Source organism: Prinia subflava, chromosome 18, assembly GCF_021018805.1.
Source record: "Prinia subflava isolate CZ2003 ecotype Zambia chromosome 18, Cam_Psub_1.2, whole genome shotgun sequence".
NCBI classification, from domain to species: Eukaryota; Metazoa; Chordata; class Aves; order Passeriformes; family Cisticolidae; genus Prinia; species Prinia subflava.
The window spans coordinates 8,716,807-8,731,241 of record NC_086264.1 but is presented as its reverse complement, the minus strand read 5'-3'; the positions used below and the strand labels follow the sequence as shown (position 1 = coordinate 8,731,241).

The 14,435-nt window shown below is 37.4% G+C and overlaps 1 long non-coding RNA gene across 1 annotated transcript; it reads right to left on the bottom strand.

Moving 5' to 3' along the window:
• Nucleotides 1-569: 569 nt before the first annotated feature.
• Nucleotides 570-13,061, bottom strand: LOC134559959 (uncharacterized). Its single transcript, XR_010082647.1, has 3 exons — nucleotides 12,678-13,061; nucleotides 8,287-8,372; nucleotides 570-4,196 (listed from the first exon to the last, which is right to left on the bottom strand). It is a non-coding gene; the product is annotated as an uncharacterized LOC134559959 (long non-coding RNA).
• Nucleotides 13,062-14,435: the final 1,374 nt, after the last annotated feature.

The following is a 14,435-nucleotide window of genomic DNA, read 5'->3' as shown; positions in this document are numbered from 1 at the left end:
AACTTGTGAGTCCTAACATACTTGTACTCACTCATATTTCAGCCTGGTCCATAAAAATCTTTACTTAGATATTATATAGGTATCAGCCATCCAAAAACACACCCCAAAAAACCTAGCAAAAGAAATGATAAATTAAATGTTGGGTATCAAATCTGCTTGTGCAAGTTTACTTCAATACCATTAAGAGGATCTGTCCCCTGCTCTCTATTTCAATAATTTCTCTTCATTAATATCTCTAAAGAAGTTTAAAGCTTCTGCCTCTTTTTTTCTTGTCTTCATTAAGTGTAATTTTCAAATGAAACTGATATCTGGAGCCAACACATATTTTTGGTAGAAGACAGAATTACTTCCATTTTTCCCCTCATCCCTGCATCCTCCTCCTGTCGTGCTCATACTTTACCCCTGACTCCTACACGTATATTAATAAGAGCTATGGGACAGAAAGCCCCAAAAAGGATTTCTAGAAGAAACTCCTCCTTATGAAATTAAAATACTAAGAAAAAAAAAAAAAAAAAAAAAAAAAAGAAAGAAAAAAAAAACACAAAAAAAAAAAAAAAAACCACCAAAAAAAACCACTTCCATCCTTTAAAGGTAATGATGCTAGGAGGGAATTATTTTTTATCATTTTTCAGTAAGGCTGACTACTTACATATGATTTGCAGAATTCTTCTTGCCCTGCAAACACAAATAGAGGATGTAAATTCATATTTTTCAGCCACCATGAGATGGCGTAATGCCAGATGCTTCACAAAGTCCACAGCCATATCTCCAAGCAGCCTGTAAATGAAAATGAAGGTTTAATTCACCTGGTGACACTTCTTACAACAACACCGTGATTTATTTTCTTTAACTTTGGGCTAATAATAAACAGGAAATAGAAATTAATTTAGAAAATACAGTGGTTGCTCAGTGGTTGTATAAAACCCATATATCAGTGGTAGAATGGGATGAGTGCAGAAGGATGAACTTTATTCAGTGCAGCTGAGAAAAGCAATAGAAAACTTCAGCCCAGAGGAAAGGGAGCCTTGATGGTTTCCATTACTCCCTCAGTCTTTTCCAACCTGCTGTCCCTGAGCCATAACTCACCTGCAGACGGATCAGTGGGACTTAATTGTCACATCTTTATCTGTGCAAAGAAACAAAAGCAAAGAGAGAGAGCCTCACAGAGAAGGAAAAAAAGAAAAAACACACAAAAAATCCCCCACCTAAATTATATATACAGCAAGGCTGTAAATCAGCCTTCGCTTCTGTTTCCTACAGACTTCCACCACAGGACAGGTCACAGACAGGTTAGTACTGTGAAGAGACACAGCTTCTTCCCTTGGCTCAAAACCTGAGCTGTATGTTGGCTTAATTTAGCCACTTCATTATTAAAAAAATCCAAAAGGAAACCTTGGTGTATGGCACACTGTAACTTTAATTTCCTCCAATAAAAAATGTAAAAGCTTATTAAAATTTCTCATTCTGCTCCAGAGCCCTGAAACTAAATCATTGATTTCATAATCTTTAAATTTTAATTAAAACTAAACTCTCTCAAAACAAATTAGAAATACATAAATATCATGTGTTAAGAATACCAAAGGATTGTTCTGACAAGGTACAATGTCAGTCCCCCTGTCTCTGTGGATGCAGCATGGTACATAAATGTGTTTTGAGGTTTCCTCAGTCCCAGCTTCAGTTCCTGATCAAAGGAGCTTGTCAAGTAAATGTCACAAAATTGTCACTGCATTAAAAATGAACATAACGTTTCCTTATTTATTTTTTTTTAATTGGCTGAGGTTATTACTATTAGAAACTATTAAATGTTCCAGAATCCACCAGAGAATGAATAAGGAAGCCCTGTTACCCTGTGAGCTGTGTTGGTTTTTGTGGGGAGGATAATGGCTCTAGGGTGCTCCACCATGACAAATGCCAGGGGAGTCTGTCTGGGAATAATGAGAGCAACAAAAACACCTTTTCCCCTCATAGACCATTCATTAAGTTTTAATTCTTATCTGACACATACAATAACAAAACAAAAAAAACCCCAAAAAACCAAAACAACAACAACAACCATAACAACAAAAATACAAACAAAAAAACCCCACAGACCTGAACATTATTTTAAGTGTAAACTCTTTGCACCAGTACATGTATTTCCCAACATTTTTGCACTCATAGTGGTAACAGTTTTTGAATTGTTTTACAGAATGACAAGGAATAACATTAGAAAATTTGTAAATTTGAATTTTAGGTTACCAGAAAACTTGGAGAAGACTGAAGGTTCAGTGAAAATTGCCACTGCAAACTGTTATACACCTGGAGTATGCAGCTTTGTGGAGACAAGAAACCTGAATGATTTTCATGGACTTTTCCCCAACAACAGCTTGGCATGCTGAGAACCCATGCAAGTTTTAACCTCTGGAAATGATGCTTTGCATTTATTGTCTTGTTTTCCTATATTGGCAAAGTCTGGATGTAAACAAAACATATTTTGGTGAAGATTTAGCTGTAACGGTACAGAAGAAAATAATTGTGAACACAGTAAGTATGGGTTCAACAAGAAATATCCAAAGGAAATCCTCATCAGCCCTCTTTAGTATTAGAAAATAAAATATTTTAAAATTCTTCTAGTACCTGCTCAAACATTTTCTATTTTCTATATGGAGGGCTCATTCCATTCAGTCGTCAATATTTACTTGGGAGAATTCACTGGGTGTTGATTATCCTTGAAATATTTTTTGGAATGCTCTAGGAAAAAAGCTCTTAAACTATTTCCAAGGCTAAAGCAGGGTGAAACACTGTTTCAAATACACAAACAATCTTGCAGGCAGTGCCTTGAAAAGCTCAAGCATTTCTCAAAGAATTTAGCGGAGAAGACAAAGCGCAGAATTTAGCATTTAGTGGAGAAGCCCAGACCTGAAACTCGGGATTGCCTCTCACTACAAGGACTCATTTTTGCTGGACAGGGGAAAAAACAAAGACTAAGGCCATGCTAAGGCTTTGATCACGCTTTCCACAGGCTCAGGTTTTGGCAGGTGATCTCTCTGAGAGCCCATCTGCAGTGACCCTCCTGCCAGCGGGGCTGTGCGGATCCGTCCGCGGCTGCGGCAGCTAGATGCCACTGTGGCACAGAGCACTGCAGCTGCCAGGGAAGAGCCTTCCTCCCTCCCTTCTCCCTTCCTGCCAGGCACACAGGAGAGAGCTGGAGGCAGCCAAGCTTCCACACAGACAGGAGCAGCAACCGGACAGGTTCAGAAACCTCCGTGCAGGGAAAGGTCAGGATTCAAGAGGGGATCGCGCTGTGAAGACATGAGGGAAGGAATCAATAAAATACTGGAAAAAAATAAGCTAGGATTATGATTTTGAATTAGAATATAAAGTGAAGAGGAGCCAGGGAGTGGCTCAAGATACTGTGATTGCATACTGCAAAGTACACAGGCAGAAAAGGAAAGAGAAACCAGGTCTGGGTTCAACATTCTTATTTTTATACAGCGCAGAATAGAAACCGAGAAATTTGGTGCCAAGTATTTGTCTCCTGAGAGTCTGCTACCTTAATGACAGAGAGATACATCCTGTGGATCTTGATTAGACACAATTGTTTTGTTTACTACTCAAATATTCAAAAACTGAATGAAGAATGGGAGTGTGAAAAAGAAAAAGCAAGGCAAATCTCAGGCTCCTGTTTGTTCCATGCCTGGTAAAAAATGATTCCTTCACTTGCATTTTCCTCTTTTTATTTCAAAGAAACATTTGTATCATTAATCTGTGTAATGTTTCACACAATTATTTAAATGAACAATGAAAGTCTTATGCCTGAAGTGATAAAGTTTTGAGTAGCTTATTCTACATGTGGGGGACAACGAAGAAATAAATTGTACGATATATCTTACCTCTGTGAAACACTAAGTTGTGGCATAAAGACAACTGAAAAGAGTCTGAAAATCTGCCTTTACTCTATGCAAAAAAAAAAAAAAAGTTAACCTCAGATAAATGTGCCCCTGAAGAGAAATTAAACATCTTGCCTTGGAGTTGCTGTCATAGCCTGAACTTCTTGTAAATACTATTTGTTTGAGGGAGAGAGCTCCAGTTGCTTTATAAAGCTAAGCCACTCAGCAGTAGTACTCCTCCAGTTGTCCTTGACAGCTATATTTTTTCATGACACTTATTTACTTGGATTTAGAAGTTTCAATGTTTTGATCCTTATTACTGCAGATCTGTAAAAATGACAAAAATACCACAATATAAATTACCAGAAACTGAAGAGATGGAGTCTGATGACTTCTGCTGAATTTAAATTTGCAACACTGCTCTGAAAATATAGGAGAAGCGTTTGGTGAGTCCTCCCTTCTGCACAAGGGACTGTACAGATGAGGCAATGGAAGATGTGCTGGAAAGTTTTGTTGATCACTGGTGGGAACTTCATTTGAAGGTAAAAACCCCAAAATTGCCCTATGCTTCACCGTAGTAGGTGAAAATATACATACCCAAACAGGAAAGCCACACCTCAACCCTTCCTTATTGACAATTGACAGCGAGCTAGGAAGGCTGATTTGGTGATCAGAACTTGATTTTACTCAGATTTCCCAAAAGCTTATATATCATTTCAGCAAGGTTAATAATTTTCCATTACACTAATTAGGTTAAAGATCATACAGAAAACCTGCAGAAGTTTTGATTGAATCTCCTCTCTTCCCATAAGCAGGTTTAATCCCATCTTCTGTAATCTCCAAAGCTCTGTTTGTTCCTGCCATGGCATCTTGGTTACCAAACCAGCTATGCTAATTAGGTCTGTTTTACTCTCTGTCCTGTGTATTCCCACTTCCTTTTTCTCCCTATCCCTTTAGGTTTAATACATCCCCTTCTCTTGCAGCAGTTTCACAGCATTTAAAATGTTCCCACATTGATTTTCTTCATGTGTTTCAAGAACCAAAGCAGCAGCAGAGCAGGAGCAGGCTGGCTCACTGACACAGGGCTCGTTCTCCATCACCAGGGGACACACAGCTCCTGCTGTGACACCAGGACAGTGCCACAGTGCCACAGTGCCCCTTCAGGAGCAGCTCCAGCCCTGCTGGGTCCCTTCTGCAGTGGAAGAAGGGGTGGTAACCCCTTGATGTTCCTGGGGAGCAGAGAACCCCACGCACACAGCACTGCAGACAGAACAGCTCACCCTGGAGGTGCAGAAGGTGCCTCAGTTCCTTGCTGCAGCCATGCAGGGAGCATGAACTTCCCCAGTCTTGGAGAAACCCAGGAAAGCTGGCTGACCAGCACTCTGCTCCCCGACCCCGTACTCTCCCTCAGGAGGAAAGTTGACTAGCAGGAGATTTCTTCTGGAAAAAGCACTGTCAAACAAACCTTCAGGGAAAGGAGCTGAATCTCTTTTTTTAGGTTTGTTCCAAGAATTTCTTGCTGCAGAACATGTTATGCTGTCCACATTAGACAGCCTCAAAGTTTTTAATGCATTGCAGGGACCTTGAAATCTCCATCTGATATACGGCTCCTTCAGTCTGTGCTTCTTCCTACATCATTATAAACTTGACCTTAATTAACCCTCTTAGTGACATGCAGTTTGTTGATTCTCAAGGACAGTCTTATTGAAAAACAATGTTGCAATATCACTCAAAAGTTAAAGTAAGGCTGCTTTATAAAGGGATTTGTACTAATAATCCTTGAATATTAACAGCTTCTTATGCTATGTGGTTTATATAAACTTATCCGTATAAGCTAGGATTGGGCTCTTTCTCAGCCTTAGAAAAAGTCTACATTTCCTTTGGCAAAAACTAGTTCTCTTTGGCAAACACTACATTGCCTTTGTGAAACAAACAAACAAAAAAAATGCAGATTATACATCAAACCAGGATATCCAGTAAAAACAGTAAATTCTATTGTGACTTACCGATAACAATGTTTGTCCCTTCACACTTTCAGTAGTTTTATAGAGAAAAAAAAATATATGGAGAAGACCCTTAGGGTGGATAATTTAAATTAAAAAACCTCAGTGGAAGAGTTGAGTGTCCCAATATTGGCTGCCCTGCATCATTTGAAGCTCTTGGAATATATTCAGGGCTGATGGGGAGAAAGGTCTGTGTTAGCATCCAAGCTGTATGCCACAAATAGGACATAAGATAACAGCTGCTAATCTTCCACAATTCACATTAAAGGCAGCATATCCTTTCTTATGGAAATAACTGAGACCACTCAAAACTAAATTACTTTCTTTGTCCAAAGTTTAAAAGTACAGGCTTCAGAGCTGATGCTCCCAATTCTCTCTGTCCTTACTCATCTCTGAGCCTGTCCCCACTTTAAAGAGTTATAACAAACTGTAATTATTTCTCAGACTATTTAGAGACTAAACAGAGATTCTGAGTTAGTTTAGCAGTGAAAATATTCATACAGAGCATGTACGTACCTGAAGTTACAAAAAAATCCAGCCGATATTTTCTGAATGGTAAAAACATTAATGATTTTATCCCCATAAATTACAAACTATTTTATGGATGTACAATGCACTTACCACCTTGCCATGAGGTACACTTTATCCTCTTGGTTCTGAATAACAGTATGCATATATGGTACAGATACAGCATAGTATGCATATATGATAAACAAGGAAGTTTAAGACTTTTACATCCTGGAAACCACAAATAAAAGCTGTCATTTACCAGTGGGTTACTGTGCAAGCATTTCTTGGTTGGTATTGTACCTGAAATTCACAGAACCTTACATTTGCATCAAGGTATAGAGTATTTCTCATTCCACTCTTTTTACTGCTATTGTGCTTAAGTATCTAAATAAAAACGTGAATATTTAAATATTGTGTCCACTACAGAGCATGTGCTATCAGGGACCTCAGTGGGTGATGAGGGAGGCACTCTGCAGCACCTGAGCAGATGGTTCAGAGGGTGATGCTTTGTATCAGAAGTTTCCAGTCTTCCACCAAAGCCCAGTGCTGGGGAGGATGGCCAAAACTCCACATTAAGGGGGAGCTCAGAGCACATAACCTGTCCTCTGCCAGTGTTCCTGCACCACTAACTGCATGGACTGCCAACTTTGGTTCATCCAAAACTCTCACCTGCCCCTTTGCAGAAACTCCTTTGCCTTATGGGTACAGCAGAGAGAAAGGAAATTTGTGTCATTCTTTTGGGTAAGACTCAGCAGGGTAAGGAGACCTTTGTGCTCTGCAGTGCACCCAGGGACCACCATCAATGGCCAGTCCCTGTTCCCTTCACTTCTATTTTCTGTCATTAGAGTGTTCACTTGCTGATGGTCACAATATTGGAGGTTTCTCTTATATGCCTACTAATATTAGCTAATTTACTTGAAAATTAGAAAAAAGGCATTAGACCTTAACTTGCTGATGTTAACAAAGACAGAACTGTGTTGTTCAAAGGGGAATAAATCTAAAACATAAAATTAAATGCTGCAATTAGCTTACAGTCAAATGCTAGGCCTGTTTACAAGCATCACTGTTTGTACCTGTCACTATAAAATTAGTAATCCTTTGGCCAAGTAAAAGGTGTAAAGCCATGTTAGCACAGAATCCGAGTAATTTCTCTCACACCAAAGATGCACACAATGACTGTGACACACAGAACTCAAGTGTCTTGGTTTGGAAAGACAGGTGTCTGTCAGGGAAAGTTGGAGCTCTCCTTGGAATGGAGAATGTAAACCCCTTCCCTCTAAATTATTATAATTTTGAAATTAGGGGCTGTCAGGTTAAAATATGGGAATAGGAATAACAGTTCTCAAATAGGAATACTAAAAATACAAATGTAGTAGCACAAAAAACAAGCAAGCAAGCAAACAAAAGTCCTAGAAAACCCTGACAGAGTCAGAGATACAACCTGACACCCTGTTCAGAGTGTTGGAAGCAGTCCCAATAAATCCTCCTGCAGTGACAGATGTGGTTCTGTTGGAGCAGAGATGATCCTGCAGACAGGTTCAGTGGTGCTGAGATGAGTCCAATCTTCCTCTGGGAATCCAGTGGAAAAGAGGCTCCCTGGGGTCCCTGTGTCCCCATTTTTATCTGGGTAGGAATGGTTGGCTCCTCCCCACTGGGTGCAGCATCTCCCAATGGATGATGGAATGTGTGATGGCACTGGTGAGCCTCAATGGCCCATGAACAGAAGATATCCCCGAGGGTGGGCAGTGGTGACAGAGATCACAAACACTGCCCCACCTGGTTTAACAGCTGGGCTGTGATCAGAAGGCCTCCACCCTCCTCCCCCTGGAGTTACAAGAGATAAAGAAAAACATCTTCACAACTGCTTTCTACTCATGAAATAAAATACACTTATTTTTGCTTACCTAACCCAAGAAATCAGGTAGAAAAGCTTCAGTGTTCCTTTTTGTCTCTCACAAAGCTCTTCCAGATTTTGTGTGCTCACAGTAGCCTGGTGAAATTATTTAGAATAAAATAATAAATTTATCTACAGCATAGGAAATACTCCGCTTTCCAGATACATTATTGCAAAGACTTAGGGAATGGAATTATTTTAATCATAACAAGTCTCCTTGACTGCTCTTACCAGCTGTTAAGGCCTGCCACATATTTGATTTTTTTTTAAATACTGTAGAAAAGGAGAAGTCAAGGCATGCTTTAACTTAATTATCAGGCCTTTGAAAAGAAAGAGAAAACAAAAAACACAGAACAAAAAAAAAAAAAAAAATCCCCCAATGCCAAATTAATTAATTGCTGAAAGGATTTAGCATAGTGAGCATTCAAAATCTATTCTATCCCACTGGTTTCCTTCTCCACCCTTCTCTTCACCCTGGGCACTGATCTACTGACCACCACTTCCCTCTTGTATACACTTATGTGTCAGAAAAGGCCAGACCAAACCACAACTGAGTGTGATGAAGCTGGGGACTATGAATCTGAGTACCTTGTTTCCAACTCCACATTTATCATCTTTATTTGCCATTCTGGCACAGACAGAGCATATTTCCTCTTTCTCCTATGACATATAACCTTTAGGACCTAGGACTCAATTTTTCAAATATGTCAAAGTGTTTAGCAATGTTTAGAAAGGTAACATTTTTCTATGTGGAATGCGAAACTTTTTGATTGATGGCATTTTTCTGGAATATTTAACCAAAACAAGAAATCCTAACACTGTTGGAAATGGTTACCTTTTGTTTTTCATTCCCTGTAATATCATATAAATTGTTCAAGCTAATTCTATTTACTTTCTCAGATAGCCTAATGTAAATACATTCAAGAAAACATTCACTTTTTCTATTTACTTTGTATAAATTTTAAAAGAAGACAGCTGCTTTAAAATCAAAGTGATGAAATACACAATAAATATGGGTAAACAGCTGAGTGTATCTTTCCTATTTTTGCTATTCTAAGATGGAAGAACTTGAGAATTTTCCTTAGGTAACAAAGTTTTGACATGATTTATTTTAACCCAACTCTATTTATTTTTGCATGCTTGTAGCTAAGAAAACTTGGGGTTTTTTTCAATTCTAATATCTGTAAGAATTCCATCTGATCTATCCAGCACTAAATATACATTTAATTGCATCCAAAAATGATACATTTCCTTTTTAGAACGTTCTAAACATGCAGAGACTGGCAGACTGAAAATAACACTTACAAATTAGAAGCCCATGCTGTGCTTTCATTTTTTTTTAGTAGGAAAAAGAATGACTCCCTGAAAACTGGCAAAATGCAAGAGCACCTTGCTTGCTAAAGGTATGAGAATTTCAGCTGGTCATTTCCTGAATGATACCTGACTATTAATTTTTTAGCTGAAAGATTATTGAGTAAATATTTTACAGAGGGAGAGCACATTTATCATCCTGCACGTGGTGAAGGATTTCTCTTGAATAAATATGACCAGTGAAACAAATGAGTCAAACATTAACTCGTTTAACAGCATTAAAAGGACAGGCAGCACATTTAAAAACTTCTGTGGGAATGAGCCTATCCTTATGAAAGCATCTCATGAAGAAAAATGAAGGGGAAAAAAAAAAAAGAAGAGTGATTTCTATTAACTATTAATTTCTATTAATTATTTTTCTATTAAAAAGGAGTTATATTCTATTAATTTATATTCTATTTCTCAGCATCTTCTCACTGGACTTCTCAAGCCTGATGCTGACCCTGAGAGGAACCTGAGAATTAGGACTGACACTATGTGTCCTACAGGTGTGGGTTCAAATATGTGCACACACACTGGAATGTTGCATTCCAAACAAATCTAAATTTCTGTCTTTGTTCAAGAAAGCCTTTCCTACTTTATTTTTGAGTAAGTGTTGTAGATACAGATACTTAGCAAAGACTAAGTTTCATGTTTTCAGATTAAAATTACTAAAATCATGTCAGACATTTCAGAAATTCCAGACAATGCTTATTAATCCATTATTAGAATAAGAAATGCATTATTAATAAGGATTTCCTTCTTGTTAAATAATACACTTCCATCTGTGATACATGGCCACCTAGTGACTAATTTAAATTGATTGAAACATTTATGTGATACATACTGCTAATTACATTTCACCTTCAACACTTTAACATATTCTGGAACAACTGTCATGGATGCAGCACTAACTGGTGACTGGTGGCAGTGAAATGATAAAGACTTGGTGAAAAACTGGGCATGTGATTATACTAAAACATTATAAAAAAGTCAAGACAGCTCAATTATTCTTTTAAAAGAGGTCATGCATTTTTGTTTGGAAAAAAAATTATGTAACATACCTAATGAGGAACATGTTTGCATGCTTTTTTTAAAATTTAAATCTAAGTTCAAGGAGAAACTGGGGTGTTTTGTTTGTTTGTTTGATTTTTTTTTAATGCTCCAATTGTCAAAAAAGTATAAACCTCTTTGCTAAAATTCAGCTGAAACCAAATAGTTTTCAGAGGTTGAGAAATTAGATGCTTTTGGGTTTGACTTCTGGGAGGCTAGATAAAAGAGATTATTATTTTTACATCTCAGCAATTCCAGGTTTTATCCTAAACTACAAATACTTACATGATCCTAACACACATCCCTATTACTGATACTGCCACTTCATGTGTTCTTATTTTTTTCTGATGCCTTGCACCACATTTCCAAAAAAGGAAAAAAAAAAAAAAACCAAAACAAAACAAAACAAAACAAAAAAAAAAAAAAAAAAAAAAAAAACAAAAAAAACACCAAAAAAAAAACCAACAAAAAAAACCCACCACAAAATCTATCCCCCACCAAACCACCACCAAAATAGTATTTGAAGTTGCAAATAGGAATTTGAATTCTGCACATTAAGCTGTCAAGTTATTACATCCATACTGAATGCTCACAGATCTCTATTCAAACACAGATTAAAATCCAGGCTGCTTATTTTCAATCCTATAATCTTAATTATAGATGCACATTGCTAGCAAATTTTGTTTACTCATACCATTTCTTCAGAGTGTATTGTGAAATGCACACAACTGCTACTAACCTTCATGAGTCAAATAAGCAACAGAAATGGGAAACTTATTTATTACCTTTCCCTAGCTGATTTTATTGCTGTAATTCCCCTGTTCTCATTAGATTCAAGAACTACACATTTGTACTTGCTAGTGAGCTGAACATGGACCAGAGAGGTAATTTGAAAAGTGATGATGACATATGGATTGGTGGCCTCTTGGAGTCCTGCTTCCAATAAAATAACCATACAGCAGGAAAATATGAAGAAGGAGAAGCGTCCAAGACCTCCAGGTGGAGACGATGGAGAAGGAAGATTAAACAAGCACACAACCCCGACAGTTCTTTTTTCATTCCTGGCAGTTCATGGCATTTGAAGGCTTCTGGATCATTAGTCATGACACAGTGCACTTCCCCTCTCTCTCAAGCTTTCTGTGCATTTTCAAGCTCTTTTCCCTTGTAAAGTTTAAATTTACAATTGTTTTAGCATTGGGGGGTATTTTTGGGTTTTAAATTATGCTTGAGTTTTCTCTCACTGTGAAGTCAGTTCATTTCTGGGCTAGTTATGAATGAAACTTTGACAGAGCGTAAGAAACAAGATTTGTTACTACAGAGTAAAAGATTGATTCCACTATGTATCAAATTTTCACTGGTGGTACATTCTGTAACATTACACATCCTCTGTTCATAATTACAAGTTTAAAAAAGCTCTGGCGAGGATGAAAACAAACACCAACTTTCCCCAGCTAATTATATTTGACCTTTACTTGCAGTGCAGTTTGCAGCATAAAAGTGCTGAAAGTAGCAGGAGTAATCTCAGATAATGGGTGTTTTTCAACAAAGAAAATTCTTCAGAAGTGGTAACAAAAGAAAGCAGTGTTTTCTGTCACACTGCTTGTACCAGTTGTTATTTGAATCCCTACCAAGCTGGGGCCAGTTCCTGGTGTTTTTCTGCATTTCTGGTGCATTCCTTCTCTGACTCTGACACCTGTAACCAGCCTAGGCACATCAGTGATCACCACAATTCATTTCTTCTCTTCTTGGAAAACTTCTCTTCTTATCCATCTATGTTGAATAATAAAATGAAAAATAAACTAAAATAGGTGATCTTTAAGGTCCCTTCGAACCCAAGCCATCCTTGGTTTGGGTTGGAAGGGACCTTAAAAATCATCTATTTCCCATGCCCTGCCATAGGCAGGGACATCTTTCACTAGACCGGGTTGAAATGAGAAATTTTATTTCCTCCTCAAAATATGTAACTTCAGTACTACACAAGAAAAGAGCATTACTTACGTGATTCTTATATTCAGACTGGATGTTTCATAACTCATATTGTTAGACCAATTATCAATCCATCCAGCTTGTGGCAGCCAGGGACAAAAGGAGGAAAAAGGCTTCATTCTCACCTGGTCATGTCTGGAGAGGTGATGGTCCTGCCCTCTCTGCAAAGGAGAAAGGATGGGGCTAACAGAATCCTTGATGTGAAGCTCCAAAAGCATCATCAATCCAGCAGCTGAAATAATTTAGATTATAAAGATTTATAATTTACAGCACACGCTCCTCAGGTCTGATTTGCATTGGCAGAGTATTTTTAAACACAAATTATACAGAAAATGCTACTGGGAATAGAGAGAGTATTGGAGGAGACTGGCCATGATCTTTTTGCTTTTGATAAAAGGATTCCGGAGTTGAACACATCAGATTATCAGGAACTCAAGAGTCCTTTTCTGGTCAGAAGACCTCTTGACAGTCATTTGGACAAATTTGTAGAAGAAAACAGACTTTTTGATTAACGTCCACTGTTCTTTTGGATTAGTTTTAGGGCAGTGAGCATCCCCAGAATACTCCAAAATATAATGTCAAGCTCACTAATCACTAGACATTTATACATATTATCCTTCAGTGAACTCATCTAATATCTTTGCATAAACCTACTTCTGCAAATATTTGTATTTATTCTTTGCTAATGGAATTAATTGCAATATGCATTCCCTATTGTAAACAGCTTATATGTTCCTTAACATTGCCTTTTCCATCTTTAAGTGCCAAAGAAGGAAAATATTCACAGTCACATAGGTCAGACTCAAGATCACCATGAAATGTTTCATCTTCCCAGTAAAAAAGCCAAGTAACAGTTATTGATAGAAGTGGGAATACAATCTGAAGCACAAAAATGGAAATATGAAAATATAAGCATCTAGTCAAATTCCATTCTATTTTAAAAATTCTATCACCCCTACAGTCCAGGCCACAAGATATTGACTTGTTTATGTAAAAGTAGAAGAATATTAATTGTTTCTAATGAAGTTTTTTAAATTCCTGAGCACAAGAAAACCTTGCTCTGGTTACACAAATTCCTTGCATTAAATGCATATTTATTTAGTGTCTGACATGTAAATTATTCTAATGGGACAATGTTGTTTCAATGCAGTGTGTTGAACATTCCAGCTTTCTGAAAGTGAAATGCCATTTCTGTTCCTAATTAAGCTATTTTCCTTTTAAGTTTTCCAGAAGATGATATGAAGGATGGAAATATTGATGAAGATTAATTGGACTGAAACTAACAGCGATACAGCTTTAGATAAGGTTATTCTACTGGGTAGCAAATGAAAATTACAGCCATTTAAGAGCTGAATACTTAAAGTCTTCACATTCTTAGCATTAAAATGGTGTACAATGGAAAAAAAAATCAGGAAATACAGATATTTCAGATATTGGATATGTTGGCACTCCACTCAATGAAAGAACAAAGTGAAAATGCAATGTCAAATCCTAAATGAATAAATAAAACACATATGTTAATGGATTATTTTGCTTTGTCTTGGAACTTGATAGACCTATGTAGCTAATATCATTTTAAAAATATGGTGAACAAGGACACCAAACAACTCCAGTTACCTCAAAAAGACAATTTTCTTAATAGCTGAAGACACTTTCTTGGATTCTTGAGGCCAGTGGACTTCTTCACTTACACAAAACTTAAGGCTTGTCAAAATTCAGCTGACAGCAGGATTGATAAAAGGCTATGAAAAACAACCAAGAAATATCTCA